General features: G+C 41.5%; 1 pseudogene; it reads right to left on the bottom strand.

The window, feature by feature from the left end:
* Nucleotides 1-981: 981 nt before the first annotated feature.
* On the bottom strand, nucleotides 982-21,373 carry LOC124673311 (annotated as a pseudogene).
* Nucleotides 21,374-23,285: the final 1,912 nt, after the last annotated feature.

The raw sequence follows: 23,285 nt of genomic DNA, 5'->3' as shown, positions 1-23,285 counted from the left end.
CACATTGATGGTAGAAGATAGATCAGGACATGGACATCCAGATTAACCAATATTTATAGATCCCTATGTTGCCACATCTCGGAGTACATGTAACTACATATGCTTTGTATTCTTCGGTTCAACTATTAGTTCAGTCAGTGCCTCCTAGATATCCCCTCGATCCAGACATATGACAGATGACTTGATCCTAAATGATTATTCCATCTGAATGTCATTTTCTTCAGTTGATCTGCAGTTCTGTAAGGTATCCACCCCCTCTTTTTTACATGTTGGTCACAACACACAATTCAGTTCTGAGCAACATGGTAAATGCTTAAAAGAAATTGGCTACAGCTTACAAGTCAATTGGCACATCCAAAGCATGGCCAATCACAAGAAGGAAATGGGACTAATAGCAGTGCGGAATATTATGGGATGCCTAGTTGAATTTGAATGCCACTGAATGAATCTTAAATATCAATTCTGGGTTTTGAACAAGAGCAAACCCAAACTCCAGGTCTACAGCCACAGCTTCCAATGAGGAAGTACCATGTACCTATAGTCCAAATTCCACCTGTGTTGTGTCGAGACATGTTGCACGTCTCCGGAGGAAGGGATGTGTATGCTCATGTCCTTACCATCAGCATAGTCTTCTTGCAAGAATCATATATTCAGTAAGTGCAACATGCTACGGTAGGAATACAGTTCTAACTAAACGAGTAGAAAACAGTTGTATGTATGGAAAAAATAACTACTCAATGTTCAACACTAAGAGAAGGTGTTTATACCTTGGCTTCTCAGTACTCAGCACAAGGGCTAAAAGTGCTCGACCCAGCAGGCTACTCTCACCTAACCAAGGAATTTCAGTAAAGACACGATCCACTCTACTTGCACCTCTTCGTGTCGTTGCTCAAGCATCAACCATGCATCATCATGGAGTTCTCAATCAGTGCAATGCAAACAAACCATGTTCAGCGGATAAATGGAAGACTAGACAATCACTCAGCTGGTACTCTTCTGAAAGCACTTGTTCTTTTTGACCATACGCCGTGACCTCTGTGGTATCCCACAGTGAAACATGTAGCTGTAGTGAGGCGGCAGGTGAGATGTCCATGCATGGATCTTGAAATCTCCTCAAGGCCTAACACTTCTGATGACCCACAAGTATAGGGGATCGCAACAGTCTTCGCGGGAAGTAAAACCCAATTTATTGATTCGACACAAGGGGAGCCAAAGAATATTTGTAAGCCTTAACAGCGGAGGTATCAATTCAGCTGCACCTGGAAACAGACTTGCTCGCAAGAGTTTATCAGTAGCAACAGTTTTATAGTAGTAGCAGTAGTGAAATATCAGTAGCAGTGTAACAAAGATAGCAGTAGTTATTATAGTAAACAACAGGATTAAAATACTGTAGGTACAGGGATGGATGAACGGGCGCTGCATGGATGAGAGAAATCATGTAACAATCAAAGTAGGGCATTTGCAGATAGTTATAAAACAGTATCCAAGTACTAAACAACCATAGGCATGTGTTCCATATATAGTCGTACGTGCTCGCAATGAGAAACTTGCACAACATCTTTTGTCCTACCAGCCGGTGGCAGCCGGGTCTCTAGGGAATCTACTGGAAATTAAGGTACTCCTTTTAATAGAGCACCGGAGCAAAGCATTAACACTCCATGAACACATGTGATCCTCACATCACCGCCTTCCCCTCCGGTTGTCCCAATTTCTGTCACTTTGGGGCCTCGGGTTTCGGACAGCAATATGTGTATACAACTTGCAGGTAAGATCATAAAGCAATCAATATAATCATGAATTGATAACATGTTCATATCTGAGATCATGGCACTCGGGCCCTAGTGACAAGCATTAAGCATAACAAGTTGCAACAATATCATAAAAGTACCAATTACGGACACTAGGCACTATACCCTAACAATCTTATGCTATTACATGACCAATCACATCCAATCCCTACCATCCCCTTCAGCCTACATCGGGGGAATCACTCACACATGAATGGGGGAAACATGGTTGGTCGATGGAGAGGCGTCGGTGGTGATGATGGCGATGATCTCCTCCAATTCCCCATCCCGGCGGAGTGCCAGAACGGAGTTTCTGGTCCCGAGACGGAGTTTCGCGATGGCGGCGGTGTTCTGGATGGCTTCTGGCGATTTCGTCTAACCCTCGTGCGTTTTTAGGTCGAAGCCCTTAAGTAGTCCAGAGGGGGGCACCTGGGGCTGCCCGAGGCGTCGCCACCATAGGGCGGCGCGGCCCAGGGGCCCACTGCGCCGCCTTGTGGGGTGGCCGCCTCGTGGCCCCCCTCCTTCTGGTCTTCTGGCTCCGTTATTCTTCTGTGAAAATAGGCCCATTGAAATTAATCCCGGGGATTTTCCCGAAAGTTGAGTTTCTGCACAAAAACGAGACACCAGGGCAATTCTGCTGAAAACAGCGTTAGTCCGTGTTAGTTGTATCCAAAATACACAAATTAGAGGCAAAACAATAGCAAAAGTGTTCGGGAAAGTAGATACGTTTTGGACGTATCAACTCCCCCAAGCTTAGCTTATTGCTTGTCCTCAAGCAATTCAGATTAACAACCGAGTGCGATAAAAGAAGTTTCACGAACACATTTGTTCATATGATGTAAATATTCTCATGATATGGACAAGTACTTAGGCAATTCATAATAAGATACATGCAAATAAAGTCATCTAATAGCTATGTCAATCATGGAAAAGGTACCAACAAATTAATAATAAGCATCATGAATCATGTCTATCAGCAAGATTGCAATGTTCATAAAAGGATATGATAAAGTGGTATCTCGCTTGCCCGTATTTGTACAGCAAAACATAAATGTCCGGGCACCTTTGAAGTTCATGGAAAGACTGAAAGTAGAGATTATCAAAGATATAAGCATCAAAGTTATACCACAGTTAATCGCATTTTGGGACAAGCATATTATACTAAGAATGACAGTTGTGCTCTCAAGAAGGTGCTCAAAGAAAGGATGGTGACTCAATGTAAAAGTAAAAGATTAGCCCTTCACAGAGGGAAGTAGGGATTAACATGCGCTAGAGCTTTTATTTTTAAAACAGGAGTAAAATTATTTTGAGAGGTGTTTGTTGTTGTCAACAAATGGTAGTGGGCACTCTAACTACCTCGTCAACCAGACTTTCAAGAGCGGCTCCCATGAAGGACGTTATCTTTACCAGCAAGGTAAATCATCCCTCTTCTCTTTTGTTTACACACATATTTTAGTTTCATTATGGATGACACTCCCCCAACCTTTGCTTACACAAGCCATGGCTAACCGAATCCTCGGGTGCCTTCCAACATTCACATACCATGGAGGAGTGTCTATTTGCAAATTAAGTTGCTTACTGATAAATCAGAGCAAAATATGTGAGGAGAATTATCGATGAAAGTTAATTAATTGGGGCTGGGAACCCTATTGCCAGCTCTTTTTGCAAAATTATTGGATAAGCGGATGTGCCACTAGTCGATTGATGAAAATCTGTCAGAAGTAAATGACAAGGTTGAAAGATAAACACCACATACTTCCTCATGAGCTATAAAACATCGACACAAATTGAGAAGTATTTTGAAGGTTTAAAGGTAGCACATGAGAATTTACTTGGAATGGTTTGAAATGCCATGCATAGGTATTTATGGTGGACACTTTGGAATAACTTGGTTTTCATGGGTTTGGAAGCACGAGCAGCGTTCCCGCTCAGTACAAGTGAAGGCTAGCAATAGACTGGGAAGCGACAATCAAGAGAGCAATAACTGTCATAATCATGCTTGCGGCAAAATAAATTAACGGTGGCATAAAAGTGATACAAGAACTCTGAGGCAAAGTAAATCATCGAGGCTTAATTGACTTTTGTTCAGTCATATGCATGCGTGAGTGATACGTCTCCAACGTATCCATAATTTCTGACGTTCCATGCTTGTTTTATGATAATACTTACATGTTTTGCTTGCACTTTATAATGTTTTTATGCGTTTTCCGGAACTAACCTATTAACAAGATGCCACGAGTGCCAGCTCTCGTTTTCCGCTGTTTTTGGTTCCAGAAAGGCTATTCGGGCAATATTCTCGGAATTGGACGAAATCAACGCCAAAGATCTTATTTTTCCCGGAAGCATCCAGAACACCGAAGGGGAGTCGGAGGAGAGCCAGGGGCCACCAGAGGGGTGGGCCGCGCGGGCCAGACCCTGGCCGCCCCCCCTATGGGGAGGCCACCCTGTCGACCCTCCTGCGCCGCCTCTTCGCCTATATAACCCCTTTCGACCTAAAAACGCAGTACCAATTGACGAAACTCCAGAAAGACTCCAGGGGCGCCACCGCCATCGCGAAACTCCGATTCGGGGACGAAGTCTCTGTTCCGGCACCCCGCCGGACGGGGAAGTGCCCCCGGAAGCCATCTCCATCGACGCCACCGCCTCCATCATGCTCCGTGAGTAGTTCCGCCATGGACTACGGGTTCTAGCAGTAGCTAGTTGGTATACTCTCCTCCATGTACTTCAATACAATGATCTCATGAGCTGCCTTACATGATTGAGATTCATCTGATGTAATCGGTGTTGTGTTTGTTGGGATCCGATGGATGATACATTATGATTAGTCTATCTATAAAGTTTGTGAAGTTCTTGTTGCTGCAATCTTGTTATGCTTAATGCTTGTCACTAGGGCCCGAGTGGCATGATCTTAGATTTAAGCTCTATACTTATTGCTTAGATTGTATCTACAAGTTGTATGCACATGTCGCTGTCCGGAACCAATGGCCCCGAAGTGACAAGAATCGGGACAACCGGAGGGGATGGCGGTGATGTGAGGATCACATGTTTTCACGGAGTGTTAATGCTTTGCTCCGGTACTCTATTAAAAGGAGTACCTTAATATCCAGTAGATTCCCTTGAGGCCCTGCCGCCACCGGCTGGTAGGACAAAAGATGTTGTGCAAGTTTCTCATTGCGAGCACGTACGACTATATATGGAAAACATGCCTACATGATTAATGATCTTGATATTCTTTCTTAATGCTTTGAATCCTATCAATTGCCAAACTGTAATTTGTTCACCCAACACTTGTCATTTGTTATTGGAGAGTTACCACTAGTGTAGATCGCTGGGAACCCCGGTCCATCTCTCATCATCATATACTCATTCTACATGTCATTGGAAGTAGTATCGACTATTTTCTGGTGCCATTGCTCTCATATTGCTATTACTGCTGCTGTGTTACTGTTGCTACTGCTCTCATATTACTGCTGCTTTCACATCACCCCTGTTACTAGTGCTTTTCCAGGTGCAGCTGAATTGACAACTCAATTGTTAAGGCTTATAAGTATTCTTTACCTCCCCTTGTGTCGAATCAATAAATTTGGGTTTTACTTCCCTCGAAGACTACCGCAATCCCCTATACTTGTGGGTTATCAAGACTGTTTTTTGGCGCCGTTGCCGGGGAGGCATAGCTCTACTCATAAGTTCACCTGGGGAGTACACTCTACCTCTCTCTCTGTTTTTATTTTATTTTGTTTTGTTTTGCTTAGTTTACTTTTGTCTAGTTTATTTGTGCTTAGTTTATTTCTGTCTAGTATTATTTTGCTTAGTTTACTTTTGCTTAGTTTCTTTTTGTCTTGTTTTATTTTCCTCATATATCCAAAAATCCATAAAAATTTGAAAAACCTAAAAATTAAAAAACTGATGTTATGGGAGAACCAACAACCTACTTGGAGCTTATAGAATGTTATAATAATTATAGAGAATCAAGAACTGGTAAAGTAATGAGTGCTATGATAGAAAAAATGAATACAATGGCTAAAATCTTGCTTAAACGCCATGATATAAACTGTTGCTCTCAACAGGATACTAAACATCTTAAATTTCAATGTGGCTTTAGTGAGGAATTTTTAATTAAGAACTATAATCGGAATTGCTATATTCATTATGGGTTCGAAGAGGTAGAACAATTTGTCTTATTTATGGGAGCCTCCGAGATAGAATCCTTCATGGTTAAGAATTATGAAACTTGTGTTGCTTGTAAGGACCTTAAAGATTATGTCTCTTGTATCCTTAATTCTTGCATAGAATGCTACAGTGGTAATCCTTATATCATTGATTATAAAGAGAGACTCATTAATGCACAAGAATGCACTCACAATTTGCAGGAACCGGTGGAAGAAGAAATTGATGAACCTGAAAGCTCATTGGATGAAAAAGAGGAGGAAATTGATGAATCTGAAAGCTCATTGGATGAAAAAGAAGAGGAGAGCGATGAACAAAAGGAGGAAGAATGGATTAGCTACCCATGCCAACCATCTAATGAGAGTAACTCTTTATCTCTTACATTATTTGATTGTCCTCCATGCTTACCGAAAGAGGTTGAATGTTATGTTCCTGTGGATTCTCTTGAAATATTCCCTATGAGTAAAACTTGTGAGAATAATCATGTTACTGTTATATATGATAATCCATGCTACTTTTATAAATCTTATGATAATGCTTTGTTTGTGCCTGATGTCGAAATGCATGGTACTAAAGAGTTTTGCGTAGCAAATATTTATGATAAGGCTCTAGATGATGGTCCTATGTTACTTGATAATATTAATTGCACTACTAATGAAAATGGGATTGGAGAGTTCTTGACTTATTCTATGAGTCCCATATCTCTTGAGATTGATCAATCACCTTATTATATTATTGATAAAAGTGGGTTCGAAAGTTTTAATCCCACTATTTTTGAGGTTGATAAAAATTATGTGTTTGGAAACCATGAAAAGTATGCTGCATATGATAGTTATATTGTTGAGTTTGTTCATGAAGCTACTGAAAATTATTATGAGAGAGGGAAATATGGTTGTAGAAATTTTCATGGTACTAATACACCTCTCTATATGCTGAAATTGTTGAAGTTACTCTTGTTTTATCTTCTTATGCTTGTCACTTTGTTCTTCATGAATTTATTTGTGTACAAGATTCCTATGCATAGGAAGCATGTTAGACTTAAATGTGTTTTGAGTTTGCCTTTTGATGCTCTCTTTTGCTTCAACTCTTATTTTTGCGAGCGCATCATTAAAATTGCTGAGCCCATCTTAATGGCTATAAAGAAAGAACTTCTTGGGAGATAACCCATGTGTTCATTTTGCTACAGTACTTTTATTTTATATTTGAGTCTTGGAAGTTGTTACTACTGTAGCAACCTCTCCTTATCTTAGTTTTGTTGAATTATTGTGCCAAGTGAAGCCTCTAATCGAAGGTTGATACTAGATTTGGATTTCTGTGCAGAAACAGATTTCTATCTGTCACGAATCTGGGCTGTTTTCTCTGTAGGTAACTCATAAAAATATCCCAATTTACGTGCGTGTTCCTCAGATATGTACGCAACTTTCATTAGTTTTGAGTTTTCTGATTTGAGCAACGGAAGTATTTATTAAAAATTCGTCTTTACTGGCTGTTCTGTTTTGGCGGATTCTGTCTCTCGTTTTTGCATTGTCTCTTGTGGACTTTAAGCAAGGCTTTCTACACGTGGAGAGCTGTAGCTAATGTTTTATTGAGTTCTTGCAATGTGTCACTATAGGACCAAGGTGGATTCAAATTTTTTGAGTACTAACCCCTCTAATGAAGTTTATGAGAAGTTTGGTGTGAAGGAAGTTTTCAAGGGTCAAGAGAGGAGGATGATATATGATCAAGAAGAGTGAAAAGTCTAAGCTTGGGGATGCCCCCGTGGTTCATCCCTGCATATTTCAAGAAGACTCAAGCGTCTAAGCTTGGGGATGCCCCTCCAAGGCATCCCCTTCTTCATCAACTTATCAAGTTTCTTCTATTGAAACTATATTTTTATTCGGTCACATCATATGTGCTTTACTTGGAGCGTCTGTGTGTTTATTTTCGTTTTGTTTGTGTTTGAATAAATTCGGATCCTAGCAATCCTTGTTTGGGAGAGAGACACCCTCCGCTTTTTCATATGAACACTTGTTCTTCGTTTTACTTTTAATGTTCAATGATAAAAGTTGGAAGCGACAGCACTTATGCTTATTTGGCTGGAAACAGAAAATGCCTCATAATGTCTTGGATAATTTGACACTTGGCAATTGTTTTGAGCTCTCAAGTAGATCATGATTAAGTTTTTTCATGTAGTTTAAACCTATTAGTGGAGAACTACTGTAGAGCTTGTTGAAATTGGTTTGCATGATTGGTCTCTCTTAAGGTCTAGATATTTTCTCGGTAAAAGTGTTTGAGCAACAAGGAAGACAAGTGTGGAGTATTATAATGCTTGCAATATGTTCTTATGTAAGTTTTGTCTGTACCGGTTCATACTTGTGTTTGCTTCAAATAATCTTGCTAGCCCAAAGCCTTGTACTGAGAGGAAATGCTTCTCGTGCATCCAAAACCTTGAGCCAAAACCTATGCCATTTGTGTCCACCATACCTACCTACTATGTGGTATTTCCTGCCATTCCAAAGTAAATTGCTTGAGTGCTACCTTTAAAACAATTCAAAATTTATTACCTCTGATTTGTGTCAATGTTTTATAGCTCATGAGGAAGTATGTGGTGTTTATCTTTCAATCTTGTTGGGCAACTTTCACCAATGGACTAGTGGCTTCATCCGCTTATCCAATAATTTTGCAAAAAGAGCCGGCAATGGGATTCCCAGTCCCAAATTAATTAACAAAAATAGACACTCCTCCATGGTATGTGATTGTTGGACGGCACCCGAAGGATTCGGTTAGCCATGGCTTGAGAAAGCAAAGGTGGGGAGGAGTGTCATCATAATAAAACTAAAATAAAAAGGCACTCCTTCATGGTATGAGATTGTTGGCGTGCACCCGAAGGATTCGGTTAGCCATGGTTTGTGAAAGAAAGGTTGGAAGGAGTGCCACACAAAAATAAAATAAAATGGGAGCCGCTCTTTGAAGGTTTGTCTGGCAAGGGGGTTAGAGTGCCCACTACCATTCGTTGACAACAACAAACACCTCTCAAAATTTTACTTTTATGCTCTCTATATGTTTTCAAAATCAAAGCTCTAGCACAAATATAGCAATCAATGCTTCCTCTCGCGAAGGGCCATTCTTTTACTTTTATGTTGAGTCAGTTTACCTACTTCCTTCCACTTTAGAAGCAAACACTTGTGTCAACTGTGCATTGATTCTTACATACTTGCTTATTTGCATTCATCATATTACTTTATGTTGACAATATCCATGAGATATACATGTTACAAGTTGAAAGCAACCGCTGAAACTTATATCTTCCTTTGTGTTGCTTCGATGCCTTTACTTTGAATCTATTGCTTTATGAGTTAACTCTTGTGCAAGACTTTTGATGCTTGTCTTGAAAGTACTCTTCATGAAAAGTTTTGCTATATGTTATCTATTTGTTAGCAACTATAGATCATTGCCTTGAGTCACTTCATTCATTTCATATGCTTTGTAATAGTATGATCAAGGTTATGTAAGTAGCATGTCACTACAGAAATTATTCTTTTTATCGTTTACCCGCTCGGGACGAGCAGTAAACTAAGCTTGGGGATGCCGATACGTCTCCAACGTATCCATAATTTCGACGTTCCATGCTTGTTTTATGACAATACTTACATGTTTTGCTTGCACTTTATAATGTTTTTATGCGTTTTCCGGAACTAACCTATTAACAAGATGCCACAAGTGCTAGTTCCTGTTTTCTGCTGTTTTTGGTTCCAGAAAGGCTGTTCGGGCAATATTCTCGGAATTGGACGAAATCAACGCCAAAGATCTTATTTTTCCCGGAAGCATCCAGAACACCGAAGGGGTGTCGGAGGAGAGCCAGGGGGCCATCAGAGGGGTGGGCCGCGCGGGCCAGACCCTGGCCGCGCCCCCCTATGGGGAGGCCACTCTATCGACCCTCCTGCGCCGCCTCTTCGCCTATATAAACCCTTTCGACCTAAAAACGCAGTACCAATTGACGAAACTCCAGAAAGACTCCAGGGGCACCGCCGCCATCGCGAAACTCCGATTCGGGGGACAGAAGTCTCTGTTCCGGCACCCTGCCGGGACGGGGAAGTGCCCCCGGAAGCCATCTCCATCGACGCCACCGCCTCCATCATGCTCCGTGAGTAGTTCCCCCATGGACTACGAGTTCTAGCAGTAGCTAGTTGGTATACTCTCCTCCATGTACTTCAATACAATGATCTCATGAGCTGCCTTACATGATTGAGATTCATCTGATGTAATCGGTGTTGTGTTTGTTGGGATCCGATGGATGATACATTATGATTAGTCTATCTATAAAGTTTGTGAAGTTATTGTTGCTGCAATCTTGTTATGCTTAATGCTTGTCACTAGGGCCCGAGTGGCATGATCTTAGATTTAAGCTCTATACTTATTGCTTAGATTGTATCTACAAGTTGTATGCACATGTCGCTGTCCGGAACCAATGGCCCCGAAGTGACAAGAATCGGGACAACCGGAGGGGATGGCGGTGATGTGAGGATCACATGTTTTCATGGAGTGCTAATGCTTTGCTCCGGTACTCTATTAAAAGGAGTACCTTAATATCCAGTAGATTCCCTTGAGGCCCGGCTGCCACCGGCTGGTAGGACAAAAGATGTTGTGCAAGTTTCTCATTGCGAGCACGTACGACTATATATGGAAAACATGCCTACATGATTAATGATCTTGATATTCTTTCTTAATGCTTTGAATCCTATCAATTGCCCAACTGTAATTTGTTCACCCAACACTTGTCACTTGTTATTGGAGAGTTACCACTAGTGTAGATCGCTGGGAACCCCGGTCCATCTCTCATCATCATATACTCGTTCTACATGTCATTGGAAGTAGTATCGACTATTTTCTGGTGCCATTGCTCTCATATTGCTATTATCGCTGCCGTGATACTCGTTGCTACTGCTCTCATATTACCGCTGCTTTCACATCACCCCCGTTACTAGTGCTTTTCCGGTGCAGCTGAATTGACAACTCAGTTGTTAAGGCTTATAAGTATTCTTTACCTCCCCTTGTGTCGAATCAATAAATTTGGGTTTTACTTCCCTCGAAGACTGCCGCGATCCCCTATACTTGTGGGTTATCAGTGAGCATGTGCCAAGTCGATTCAAGTGAATTATTCAGAGGAGGATACCACAATGTCATACCTATTTATGAATAAAACAATGCAAGCAAATATCTATGACATGCTACTCATATTAATAAACTGGAGCTAAACATGAGAGATCATGAACTACTGGACTTTCTTAAATGACATATACCTCACATGAACCAACTAAGCATGCTCACATGGATGAGTATATATACAAAAATGAAAACAAATAGAGTTCATACCAGACTCTCACCACAGTCGAATTGTCGTAGATCGTCATTATTGCTTTTCACTTGTGTAGCTTGAATAATATGGAATGAAAACAAGCTCCAGCCACCGGAGACCGCTGAACTCCATAATGAACTTTACAAATCCAAAGAAGAACAACAAATATTTTTGGTGTTTTCGAATTGGAAACAAGAACAAAAGGAAACAAGCAAATAAAGCAAAATCTTTTTGGATTTTCCTATAGCAAACCAACGATAGCAAATAAAGCAAAATAGGAGCAAGAAACCAAAATAAACAAATGGTAAAGAGAAACAACAGAAATATTTTTTGTATTTTTGTGTTTTAGGAAAGAAACAAAGCAAAAACAAGAAAATGGAAACTAAAAGAGTCACATAAACACAAAGTAGCAGAAATTCGTCAAACTTGACAGCAGTACAGTAATCGATTTTTAAGAAAATCTTCCGCTGCTCAACTCGAAATGTGCTCAACTAATGAAAGTTAGATAATAACCTGGGAAACATGCAAAAAATTGGCTTCACAAAATAATGTTCTGGCTGTTTTTGGGATTTTTTTTGGTATCAGTCCAGAATCTGTTTTCAAACAGCACTTCCCCAAATATCATCTCCCTCTTATTAACAACCACCTTAAGAGGCTAAACAAGTATGTACAAGTATCCAGCAATTATAATATGCAATGAATGAGTGATGCCAGCATACCTCCCCCCAAGCTTAGGCTTTTGGCCTAAGTGGAGATCAACCCCAGCGAGGGTCAGGGTTCCGCGCCGGTGGATTATACATGGCGTGGTCATAATAAGGTCCTTGTGCAGAAGAAAAGGGTGAAGGCTCCACATGCCCAAAATGTTGATGTGAGGAACTCGCTGCATCGGATGACAAGTCGAGGGGTTCCTCGGCCTCCTCCGTGCCGTCCCCTGCATGATGGTCATCTCCCTCTGTGTATGCATCTAGTTCATCTTCTGTGACCGACCAATTTTTCCTGGAATCAAGGTTAAACAAAACAGGTGCAGGCAATCCTACTAGCTTTTCAGTTTTCTTGTAAAAGGTTATCTTATAAGACAGGTTACTCAAATTTGACCACTCAGAAACAAAGTCATGTTTTATCATGGAAACAATATCAGGTCTCTCTATGGAGAGCTGAACATCAAGAGGATGAGGTTCTACACCATGTATAGCTAGCAAACGAGAGGCGATGAGACCTCCACAAATTCCTCCTTTCTCACGGTTAGTAGAAAATCTAAAGGCTATCAAAGCACCCAAATTATAAGTCCTATCACATTGCAATGCAGCAGCTAGGAAAGCCAAATCCTGGATAGATAACTTATTTGCATTCTTTCTAGCAAGAACGCACTTGGTCATGAAGTAAGCAAAGTAGCGAATAGCTGGGAGTTGAATACTACGAATTTTACCACTCTCATCTGAGAAGCTTCTCCCTTGACAGATCATCTTGTATAAACTCAAGAGCTCTTGCGGCAGTCTCCTAACTTTCTCACATGATCCCCATTGTGGCACTCTAATTGCTGCACAAAAATCATCAAATAGCAAGTTGACAGTTTTATTATAAATTTTGTATCGAACCATGTGGTTAGGTTGGGACCAATTGAATTCAAAATCCTGCACCACTGACATGGTTAGTTTTCCATATTGGTAAGGTTCACCAACAACAAAACTTTCCAACCCTGCACTGGAAATCAGATTTTGAACATCTTGCAAGATTCCTGCGCTTCTCATAAAATCGGTGCATGGGTAGTAAGAGGTATATACTCCCTCTTCGCGGTGAACTCTCATAACTTGTTGCACCTCCAATTCTTGTTGGTTGAGTTGGTGCCTATTCCACTCCATTTTCTGAAATTTTTCAACAAACATTATAAAAGTTGATTTGGAGACATATAATTGAGGGAAACTACTATAAGAACTTGGTAGAGTACTAAACATGCATCAAAACTAATTTTTACAACTTAGAAAAAGCATGCAACTCACATAACATGTTACCTACAACAACAAAATATTCATGATATACTCAACCAAACAAAATTCTATTTGGATAATCGAAGGAGTCACATACCGGAGAGCAAATGTGCCAAATTTCAGACAGAAATCTGGGCTGAGCAAAGAGATCGAGAAATCCTGAGCTCTTGAGCAAAAACGCGAGTGAGAGAAAGTTGGTACGATTTTTTTGGGAGAGAGAGTAGAATGGGAGGAAGATATGACTTAGTGGGGCAAGGAGGGGCCCACACCACAGGGTGGCGCGCCCCCCTCCTTGGCCGCGCCGGCACATGGGGGCAGCCCTGGGGTGCCCCACAGGTCAGCCCCAGGTGCTCCCAGGTAGCTTTTCGAAAAATAAGACCAACGGTATAATATTTGTGAATTTTTGAAAACTTTGAAAAATGCACATTTCTGGGTGTTAAAATTATTATTCATTGGCGTAGAAAAGATTTTCAAACCTCTAAACAACTAAGGAACCTTGCAAAACAATTAGTGCTACAGCAAGTAGAACAATTGGAGGAAGAAAGAAATGTTGTTTAGTTCCTCTATGCATATAAAATGTACTTGTTAACAAGGTTGATCAAGTCTTGCCACCAAATAAATTTTACATGGCATAAGATGAAATAAACCTCAAATCAATCATGTTACCTTGTATTGTATTGATATGGATCCAATCATAATATTTTGATATCCCTCTTTAGGCTCATATATAGGACAAGCAATAACTCCCACTTTGATAGTTCTCACATTAGAAATTGTATTAACTCCACATACTTTATCAATCCTCTTGGGAAAATAAACGGTATGTTCCTTGTCATCAACATTGAAAGTAACCTTTCCTTTATTGCAATCAATAACAGCCCCTGCGGTGTTAAGAAAAGGTCTCCCAAGAATAATAGACATATTATCATCTTCAGGCATTTCCAACACAACATAATCAGTTAATATTAAGTAATTATTAGTAACTTGAACAGGAACATCCTCACATATACCAACAGGAATAGCAGTAGATTTATCAGCCGTTTGCAAAGATATATCAGTTGGTATCAACTTATCTAAATAGAGTCTCTTGTAAAGAGAAAAATGCATAACACTAACACCTGCTCCCAAATCACATAGAGCAGTTCTAACATAATTATTCTTGATGGAACAAGGAATAGTCGGTATACCTGGTCGCCCAGCTTCTTTGGAACTTTGCCATTGAAAGAGTAATTAGCAAGCATAGTGGAAATCTCCTAATTAGGAATTTTCCTTTTGTTAGAGACAATATCTTTCATATACTTTGAATAAGGAGGCAATTTAATAGCATCAGTCAAAGGGATTTGCAAGAACAAATGTTTCATCCAATCACAAAATTTATTATAGTGTTCTTCTTCCTTTGATTTTAGTTTCTTAGCAGGAAAAGGCATTTGCTTTTGAACCCAAGGTTCTCTTTCATTACCATGTTTCTTAGCAATAAAATCTTCTTTAGTGTACTTTTTATTTTCAGCATGCTTTTCAGGTTCATCTTCACCCTCTTCTTTATCAGAAGCATCATTCTTATCATTATCTTTATCATGTTCATTACCACTTTCAGTTTCAGCATCAGAAATAGAAATACTATTAGGATCATTAACAGGCTCAGAGGATTCTTCAACAGTTTATGTTTCTTCTTCTTTTTCTTAGAAGGAGCACTAGTTTCAACTCGTTGAGAATCTTGTTCAACTCTTTTGGGATGCCCCTCAGGATATAGAGGACCCTGAGTAGAAACACCACCTCTAGTTGTTACTTCATAAGCATGTTTCTCTTTAGAACTATTTTTTAACAAGTCATTTTGCACTTTAGTGAGTTGATCAATTTGAGTTTGAACCATATGAAAATGTTTAACAAGCATCTTAACATCATTGAAGGTTCTCTCCACAATATCATGCAAATTACTAATAGCTTGAGAATTTTCCATTAAATGATTCTCTACTCTCATATTAAAATTATCTTGCTTAACAATATAATTATCAAACTCATCTAAGCATTGAGCAGGAGGTTTCGAATACGGAATATCTTCCCTACTAAAGCGTTGAAGTGAATGTACCTCAATCATGGATGAAGGGGGAGTTATCTTGCATAAATCTTCTATGGGAGGTAAATTCTTCACATCTTCAGATTTAATACCTTTCTCCTTAAGAGATTTCTCGGCTTCCCTCTGTAGGGATTCGTTGCATAGAAAACAAAAAATTTCCTACCGCGAGAACGCAATCCAAGCCAAGATGCAATCTAGAAGACGGGAGCAACGAGGGGATGGTCAAGACTAACCCTTGAAGATTTCCAAAGCCTATAAGAGTAGGCTCTTATTGCTGCGGTAGACGATCACTTGCCGCTTGCAAAAGCGCGTAGAAGATCTTGATCACGGTGCCACAATCGGGCAGCACCTCCGTACTCGGTCACACGTTCGGTGTTGATGAAGACGACGTCCTTCTCCCCGTTCCAGCGGGCAGCGGAAGTAGTAGCTCCTCCTTGAATCCGGCAGCACGACGGCATGGTGGCGGTGGTGGTGGAGAACTCCGGCAGGGCTTCGCCTATGCGCTGCGGGAGTATTATGTAGAGGAGGAGAGGCTAAGGTTTGGGGAGAGGGGGAGGCTAGGGCGCCGGCCAAGGGCAGCCCTAGGTGGTGCGGCCAAGAGTGGGCAGCCCCCCTCCCTCTCCTCCTCATTATATAGGTGGAAATCCCCAAGTGTTGGTATCCAAGTCTTCGAATAAGACCCCAACAATGAAACCTCCATAGGTGGGAAACCTACTCAAGGGGGAAATCCCACTCAAGGTGGGACTCCCACCCCTTCCTTGGGGGGTTGGCCGGCCACCCTTTGGGGAGTCCACCTTGGACTCCTCCCTTTTAGGGTTGGCTGGTCATGCAAGGTGGAGTCCCTCCGGGACTCCACTTTCCATGGTGATTTCTTCCGGACTTTTCTAGAACCTGCCATAAATGCACCGGATCATTTCCAAACTTGGAATATGACTTCCTATATATGAATCTTATTCTCCGGACCATTCCGGAACTCCTCGTGATGTCCGGGATCTCATCCGGGACTCCAAACAAATATTCGAACTCCATTCCATATTCAAGTTATACCATTTCAACATCAAACCTTAAGTGTGTCACCCTACGGTTCGCGAACTATGCGGACATGGTTGAGTACTCACTCCGACCAATAACCAATAGCGGGATCTGGAGATCCATAATGGCTCCCACGTATTCAACGATGACTTCAGTGATCGAATGAACCATTCACATACGATACCAATTCCCTTTGTCACGCGATATTTTACTTGTCCGAGGTTTGATCTTCGGTATCACTCTATACCTTGTTCAACCTCGTCTCCTGACAAGTACTCTTTACTCGTACCGTGGTATGTGGTCTCTTATGAACTTATTCATATGCTTGCAAGACATTAGACGACATTCCACCGAGAGGGCCCGGAGAATATCTATCCGTCATCGGGATGGACAAATCCCACTGTTGATCCATATGCCTCAACTCATACTTTCCGGATACTTAATCCCACCTTTATAACCACCCATTTACGCAGTGGCGTTTGGTGTAATCAAAGTACCTTTCCGACATAAGGGATTTACATGATCTCATGGTCATAAGGACTAGGTAACTATGTATCGAAAGCTTATAGCAAATAACTTAATGACGAGATCTTATGCTACGCTTAATTGGGTGTGTCCATTACATCATTCATACAATGATATAACCTTGTTATTAATAACATCCAATGTTCATGATTATGAAACTAATCATCCATTAATCAACAAGCTAGTTAAGAGACATACTAGGGACTCTTTGTTGTTTACATATCACACATGTATCAATGTTTCGGTTAATACAATTATAGCATGATATATAAACATTTATCATAAACATAAAGATATATAATAACCACTTTTATTATTGCCTCTTGGGCATATCTCCTTCACCCTCATATCTTCATCATTTAATTTAATCATACCCCTCTTCTTCAATATTGGCGTCGGGGTTGGTTCAGGTGTAGTCCAATCATCATGATTCCGGTCTATTTTAGCCAATAATTCTTCAGCTTCGTCTGGAGTTCTTTTCCTGAAAACACAACCAGCACAACTATCCAAATATGCCCTAGACTCAATGGTTAGTCCACTATAAAATATATCAAGTAAATCATGCTTTTCCAGATCATGTCCAGGTCGAGCTCTGATAAGAGAGCAAAATCTTGCCCACGCTTCGGGCAATTTCTCTCCATCTTCCTGGTCAAAACTATAAATTTTCTGCAAAGCAATATGTTGGGCACTAGCAGGAAAGTATTTCCGAAAGAAAACATCAAGCAAACCACTTGGACTATCAATAGAATTAGGAGGCAAACTATTATACCAAGTTTTAGCATCATCCTTTAATGAGAAAGGAAAAAAATTGCAACAAAATAAGTACGCTTCTTGATATCATCAGAAAACAAGCTACTCAAAGTAGAAAGCTCATTCATGTGTTCTACAGCACTTTCTTTTTCAGTACCACAAAAAGGTGTTTTCTCAACAATAGATATATGAGATAAATCAAGAGAAAAATCATAATCCTTATCCTTAATGTTTATAGGAGATGTGGCAAATTTCGGATCAGGAGACAGCTTATATCTAACAGTATATTGTGCAAGAAGCTTTTTAATTTTACTTGCATCAGTAGTAGCATTGCATTTAACAATAAAATCATCATCAAGTTCCACATAATCTTCATCAGGATCATCACTAGATTATTCAACGGACTTAGGTGAATTAACAGGTGTAGCAGTATTTTCATTAGGAGTTTCAGTATTTTCAATTTGTCTAGACCTAGCAATTGTAGCATCTAGAAAAGATCCTAACGAACCACTATCATCAAGCACATCAGAAGCATCATCAAAATTATAAGAATTTTCAGATTCAGCGAAGTACCAAGCATGTGAAGCTTGTGGTGGTGAAACAAGTTGACTTATCACGGATGGTGAATCAAGAGCAGCGAGAGGTACTCGGAGTTGTACCTTTTCTTGTAGTGGATGGTAATATGGCGACTTTAGGATCGCGAGGTTTACCCATGATGGAGAATTTGCAGCGAACAATATCAATCCAAGTGAACTTCCAAATAAAGCTATGCTCCCCGGTAACGGCGCAGAAAATACTCTTGATGACCCACAAGTATAGGGGATCGCAACAGTCTTCGCGGGAAGTAAAACCCAATTTATTGATTCGACACAAGGGGAGCCAAAGAATATTTGTAAGCGTTAACAGCGGAGTTGTCAATTCAGCTGCACCTGGAAACAGACTTGCTCGCAAGAGTTTATCAGTAGTAACAGTTTTATAGCAGTAGCAGTAGTGAAATATCAGCAGCAGTGTAACAAAGACAACAGTAGCAGTAGTGAAATATCAGCAGCAGTGTAACAAAGACAGCAGTAGTGATTATAGTAAACAGCATGATTAAAATACTGTAGGCACATGGATGGATGAACGGGCGTTGCATGGATGAGAGAAATCATGTAACAATCAAGGTAGGGCATTTGCAGATAGTAATAAAACAGTATCCAAGTACTAAACAATCCATCGACATGTGTTCCATATTTAGTCGTACGTGCTCGCAATGAGAAACTTGCACAACATCTTTTGTCCTACCAGCCGGTGGCAGCCGGGCCTCTAGGGAATCTACTGGAAATTAAGGTACTCCTTTTAATAGAGCACCGGAGCAAAGCATTAACACTCCGTGAACACATGTGATCCTCACATCACCGCCTTCCCCTCCGGTTGTCCTAATTTCTGTCACTTTGGGGCCTCGGGTTCCGGACAGCAATATGTGTATACAACTTGCAGGTAAGATCATAAAGCAATGAATATCATCATGAATTGATAACATGTTCAGATCTGAGATCATGACACTCGGGCCCTAGTGACAAGCATTAAGCATAACAAGTTGCAACAATATCATAAAAGTACCAATTACGGACACTAGGCACTATACCCTAACAATCTTATGCTATTACATGACCAATCTCATCCAATCCCTACCATCCCCTTCAGCCTACAGCAGGGAATTACTCACACATGGATGGGGGAAACATGACTGGTCGATGGAGAGGCGTCGGTGGTGATGATGGTGATGATCTCCTCCAATTCCCCGTCCCGGCGGAGTGCCAGAACGGAGTTTCTGGTCCCGAGACGGAGTTTCGCGATGGCGGCGGTGTTCTGGATGGCTTCTGGCGATTTCGTCTAACCCCCGTGCGTTTTTAGGTCGAAGCCCTTAAGTAGTCCAGAGGGGGCACCTGGGGCTGCCCGAGGCGTCGCCACCATAGGGCGGCGCGGCCCAGGGGCCCACCGCGCCGCCTTGTGGGGTGGCCGCCTCGTGGCCCCCCTCCTTCTGGTCTTCTGGCTCCGTTATTCTTCTGTGAAAATAGGCCCATTGGAATTAATCCCGGGGATTTTCCTGAAAGTTGAGTTTCTGCACAAAAACGAGACACCAGGGCAATTCTGCTGAAAACAGCGTTAGTCCGTGTTAGTTGTATCCAAAATACACAAATTAGAGGCAAAACAATAGCAAAAGTGTTCGGGAAAGTAGATACGTTTTGGACGTATCAACTTCCAAAGAAAAGGTCTTGCACGCTCATCATCTCGGGATGTTCAAGTTCAGTTTCAACAGAACATGTCTGATATTCAGACAAAATTACAAAGCATTCAGATGAAGTTTTTGTTACTCTCCTAAGATATACCTGCTCCGTCAGCTCCCAAGTATCATCTAAACGATCCCCATATAGCAAGATGATACTTTGGTGGATATTCCTGATGGTTGCAAGGGACATGCTGGAGGTTAAAGTTTGCTTTTAGTAGTCCACTCATGATGATTGCACCCAAAGAACCCATTCAGCACTCTGGCCATGTCCACGACTATTGCTGCGAGCTTAGGGTGGTCTTCCACGCCGGTGCTCCCGAAAGTACGCACCTTGAAAAAGTACCGATATGCTTCCTGAGTAAATAACTGTAATCTGAGGGTTGCGTGGTTCCAAAGCATGCAATCTTGTCGGATTGGCTCACGATTATGATCTTACTGCCGCTGATGATGCAACTTCTCGCAGCTGAATACAACCTTTTCCATACAGACTCTTTGATATCAAAAGCTAGCTCAATGAAGATAAGTGTCCTTATTAACTGGACCATTTTCCCTCTTCCTATAATGCAATGCGGGAGCTCCCCGCCCTCTGACGAGGTTCCGTCAAAAAAAAAGAAGATAAGTGTCCTTCCACCGCCCATGCCACGATTTTGATACTTGATTCTACCTCCATCTTTTAGGGTCTCTACACTTGCATCTTCAAGATCATCGCCATTGAAACCCAAAATCTGAGAGAAGTGGTTGCGCACCCTTTCATCGTGGCAAGTGTGCTCGACCAGGGTGCTCTTTCCAGTTTTTCCTGGACCAATTATCGACAGGACAGCCAGATCTTCAACAACACCAGGAGCACTTTCCTCTTGCAACAAGAAATTCATGATATGTTCCATCTCCATCTGGCGTCCGAAGATGCACTTGTCCAGAAGCAGATACATGTTGTATGGTTGACAGTGCAAACGCGGGCATCCGCATAGAAACATGACAAACTCACGCACATCTTCGATGGTGTCCCTTACGCTGCAAAGAACTAGCTCCAGCAGGTCAGCTTGCGCTGCACCTTCGTTGTTGCCACTGCAGAAACATACACACTTGGCAGGGTTGAACTCAGATGGAGCAAAGGAGTTACTGACTTGGTGATCTTTTATCCTGTCTTCTCCACGGGCACGGTACCTGAAGACGTCGAGGGTGTAGTACCCTCTATACATCTCCTTTATAAGTATACTGAGCTGATGCAGCATGGCCTGGTTCGTGATGAGCCGGCCATCTGCCTCCTCGACAACGACGCGAAGCCGCAGCATCAGTCGTTCGAGGCTGCATAGCCTCTCCTCCTCGGTTGGCGCTGCCTTCTGCTTGAGGTATCTATCCACGATGAAAGATACGGATCTGCTGGCAAGCTCACCCACAGCAGCAGAAAAGATCACCTCCATGTATGTGTGTTTGAAACCCTGGTGTTTTAGTAATGTGTATTGCAATCAGGAGCTAGGAGAAGCTATGTATATCTAAAACATCTCAGGATTCGTGCAACAACATTCTAAGACGTCTTTGCCTTGAAGAGTTGAAGATAAGACTGGTGAAATACAAATTTGCGACATCTTTCTCTGTCCTATGGAGAGAGGTAGTACTTGGAGATGGTGATCCCTGGTGAGTTTGGCTAGCTAGGCTAGCCTGCAAGGAGCACAAGACAACAAAAAACTTGATGGCTTTTGGCATGAAGTCCTTCCATGTGTGCAGTTTCAACATTCAACATTCAGTATTCAACATTTCAACTGAAGCATGAAAGTGACCCGCCAACCTTTCACTGATGTCGCTATAACAAGCTAGAAACTGACCAATGCAGAAAGCAACACACCATCAGTATGTATGTGCTTGAATATTTTTATTCAACAGAACCAGAATCAGAACAAGATCCGGTGCTAGAATAGATAACCAATCTGGCGAGCAGAGGACTGGCAAATCGGTGTGTGGAAGCAAGTGATGAAAAGGTGCCCCAAAGATCAGAAGTTGGGGTGTTTGCACCCGCGGCACATCAGAACAACTTCACCGAAATTGAAACATTGAATCCATTTTTAGAGAACTCACTGAAGCACCTCAGCATGCGCGGTCGGCCGCGGCATCCAAGGCTGATAGGCGGCTTATAGCCTCAGCGACAAGGCGCCGAGACACTCATCTCGGCGGTGCTCGTCCATGACGACCGCCGACGGCAACTAACCACGACCACGAGCATCGACGAGGCAGGTACACGGTGTAGGGGACTCGGCCGAGGAGTGGTCTACCTGGATCGAGGCTGGAGCAGGATCGAGCAATTGGGGATCGATTACCTCGTCAGACACATCATTTTGGACAAGTCTAACCTTTGGCAAAACTGATATCTCATCCGCACCTAGCGTGCTTTAATATGTAGCTTCGTTTCGGGAGGAAGTTTTTCCATTAAAGTCAATGATGATATTGACAAGTACTTCCAAACCAAAAAGAGGCTTAGACATGGTGATCCATTATCGCCAATGCTATTTAATATAGTGATTGATATGCTCACTGTCATGATTGAATGCGCAAAGTATGATGGCCAAATTGATGTTGTGATTCCTCACCTGGTTGATACAGGGCTATCCATTCTCCAATACGCTGACCATACAATCCTTTTTGTGGAACATGACATCAAAGAAGCAAGAAATTTGAAGTTTATTATTTTGGCTTTTGTGCAATTTTTGGGTCTAAAGATAAATTTTAATAAAAGTGAGTTGTTTTATTTTGGCAAGGCTAAAGACGATGTTGCCTTGTATGCGAAATTATTTTGCTGTGAACAAGGCCAGTTTCCTATTAATTATTTGGGCATTCCGATACATTAGCGGAGGTTGACAAATGCTGAATGGAAACTGGTTGAGGAACATCTGCAAATTAGACTTGCTAGCTGGAAAAGCAAACTATTATATTTGGGAGGAAGATTGTTTCTCATAAATTCAGTATTGAGCAATATGGTATTGTATATTATTTCCTTCTTCCAACTTCCAAAAGGTATGTTAACATGATTTGAAGATATCGATTGGCTAAGTGGAGTGTAGTTTGTCATCCCAAAGACCAAAGGGGACTTGGGATACAAGACCTTGATGTTAGGAATAGGGTCCTCCTTGGTAAATGGCTTTTCAACCTTCTTACTGAAGAAGGGGTTTGGCAAATCCTCCTTAGGAGAAAGTATGTTGGTTCAAGATCGTTGTCTCAGGTTATTTAGAAACTTGGTGATGCACACTTGTGGGCTGGCCTCATAACAACGAAGAAATTATTATGTCCATATGGACCTTTCTCGATTAAGAATGGATCGGAAATTAGGTTCTAGGAGGACAAATGGCAAGGTACTACCACACTCCGA

Source organism: Lolium rigidum, chromosome 7, assembly GCF_022539505.1.
Source record: "Lolium rigidum isolate FL_2022 chromosome 7, APGP_CSIRO_Lrig_0.1, whole genome shotgun sequence".
NCBI lineage: Eukaryota > Viridiplantae > Streptophyta > Magnoliopsida > Poales > Poaceae > Lolium > Lolium rigidum.
The sequence above is the reverse complement of the archived record's forward strand: the minus strand, read 5'-3'. Positions and strand labels throughout refer to the sequence as shown.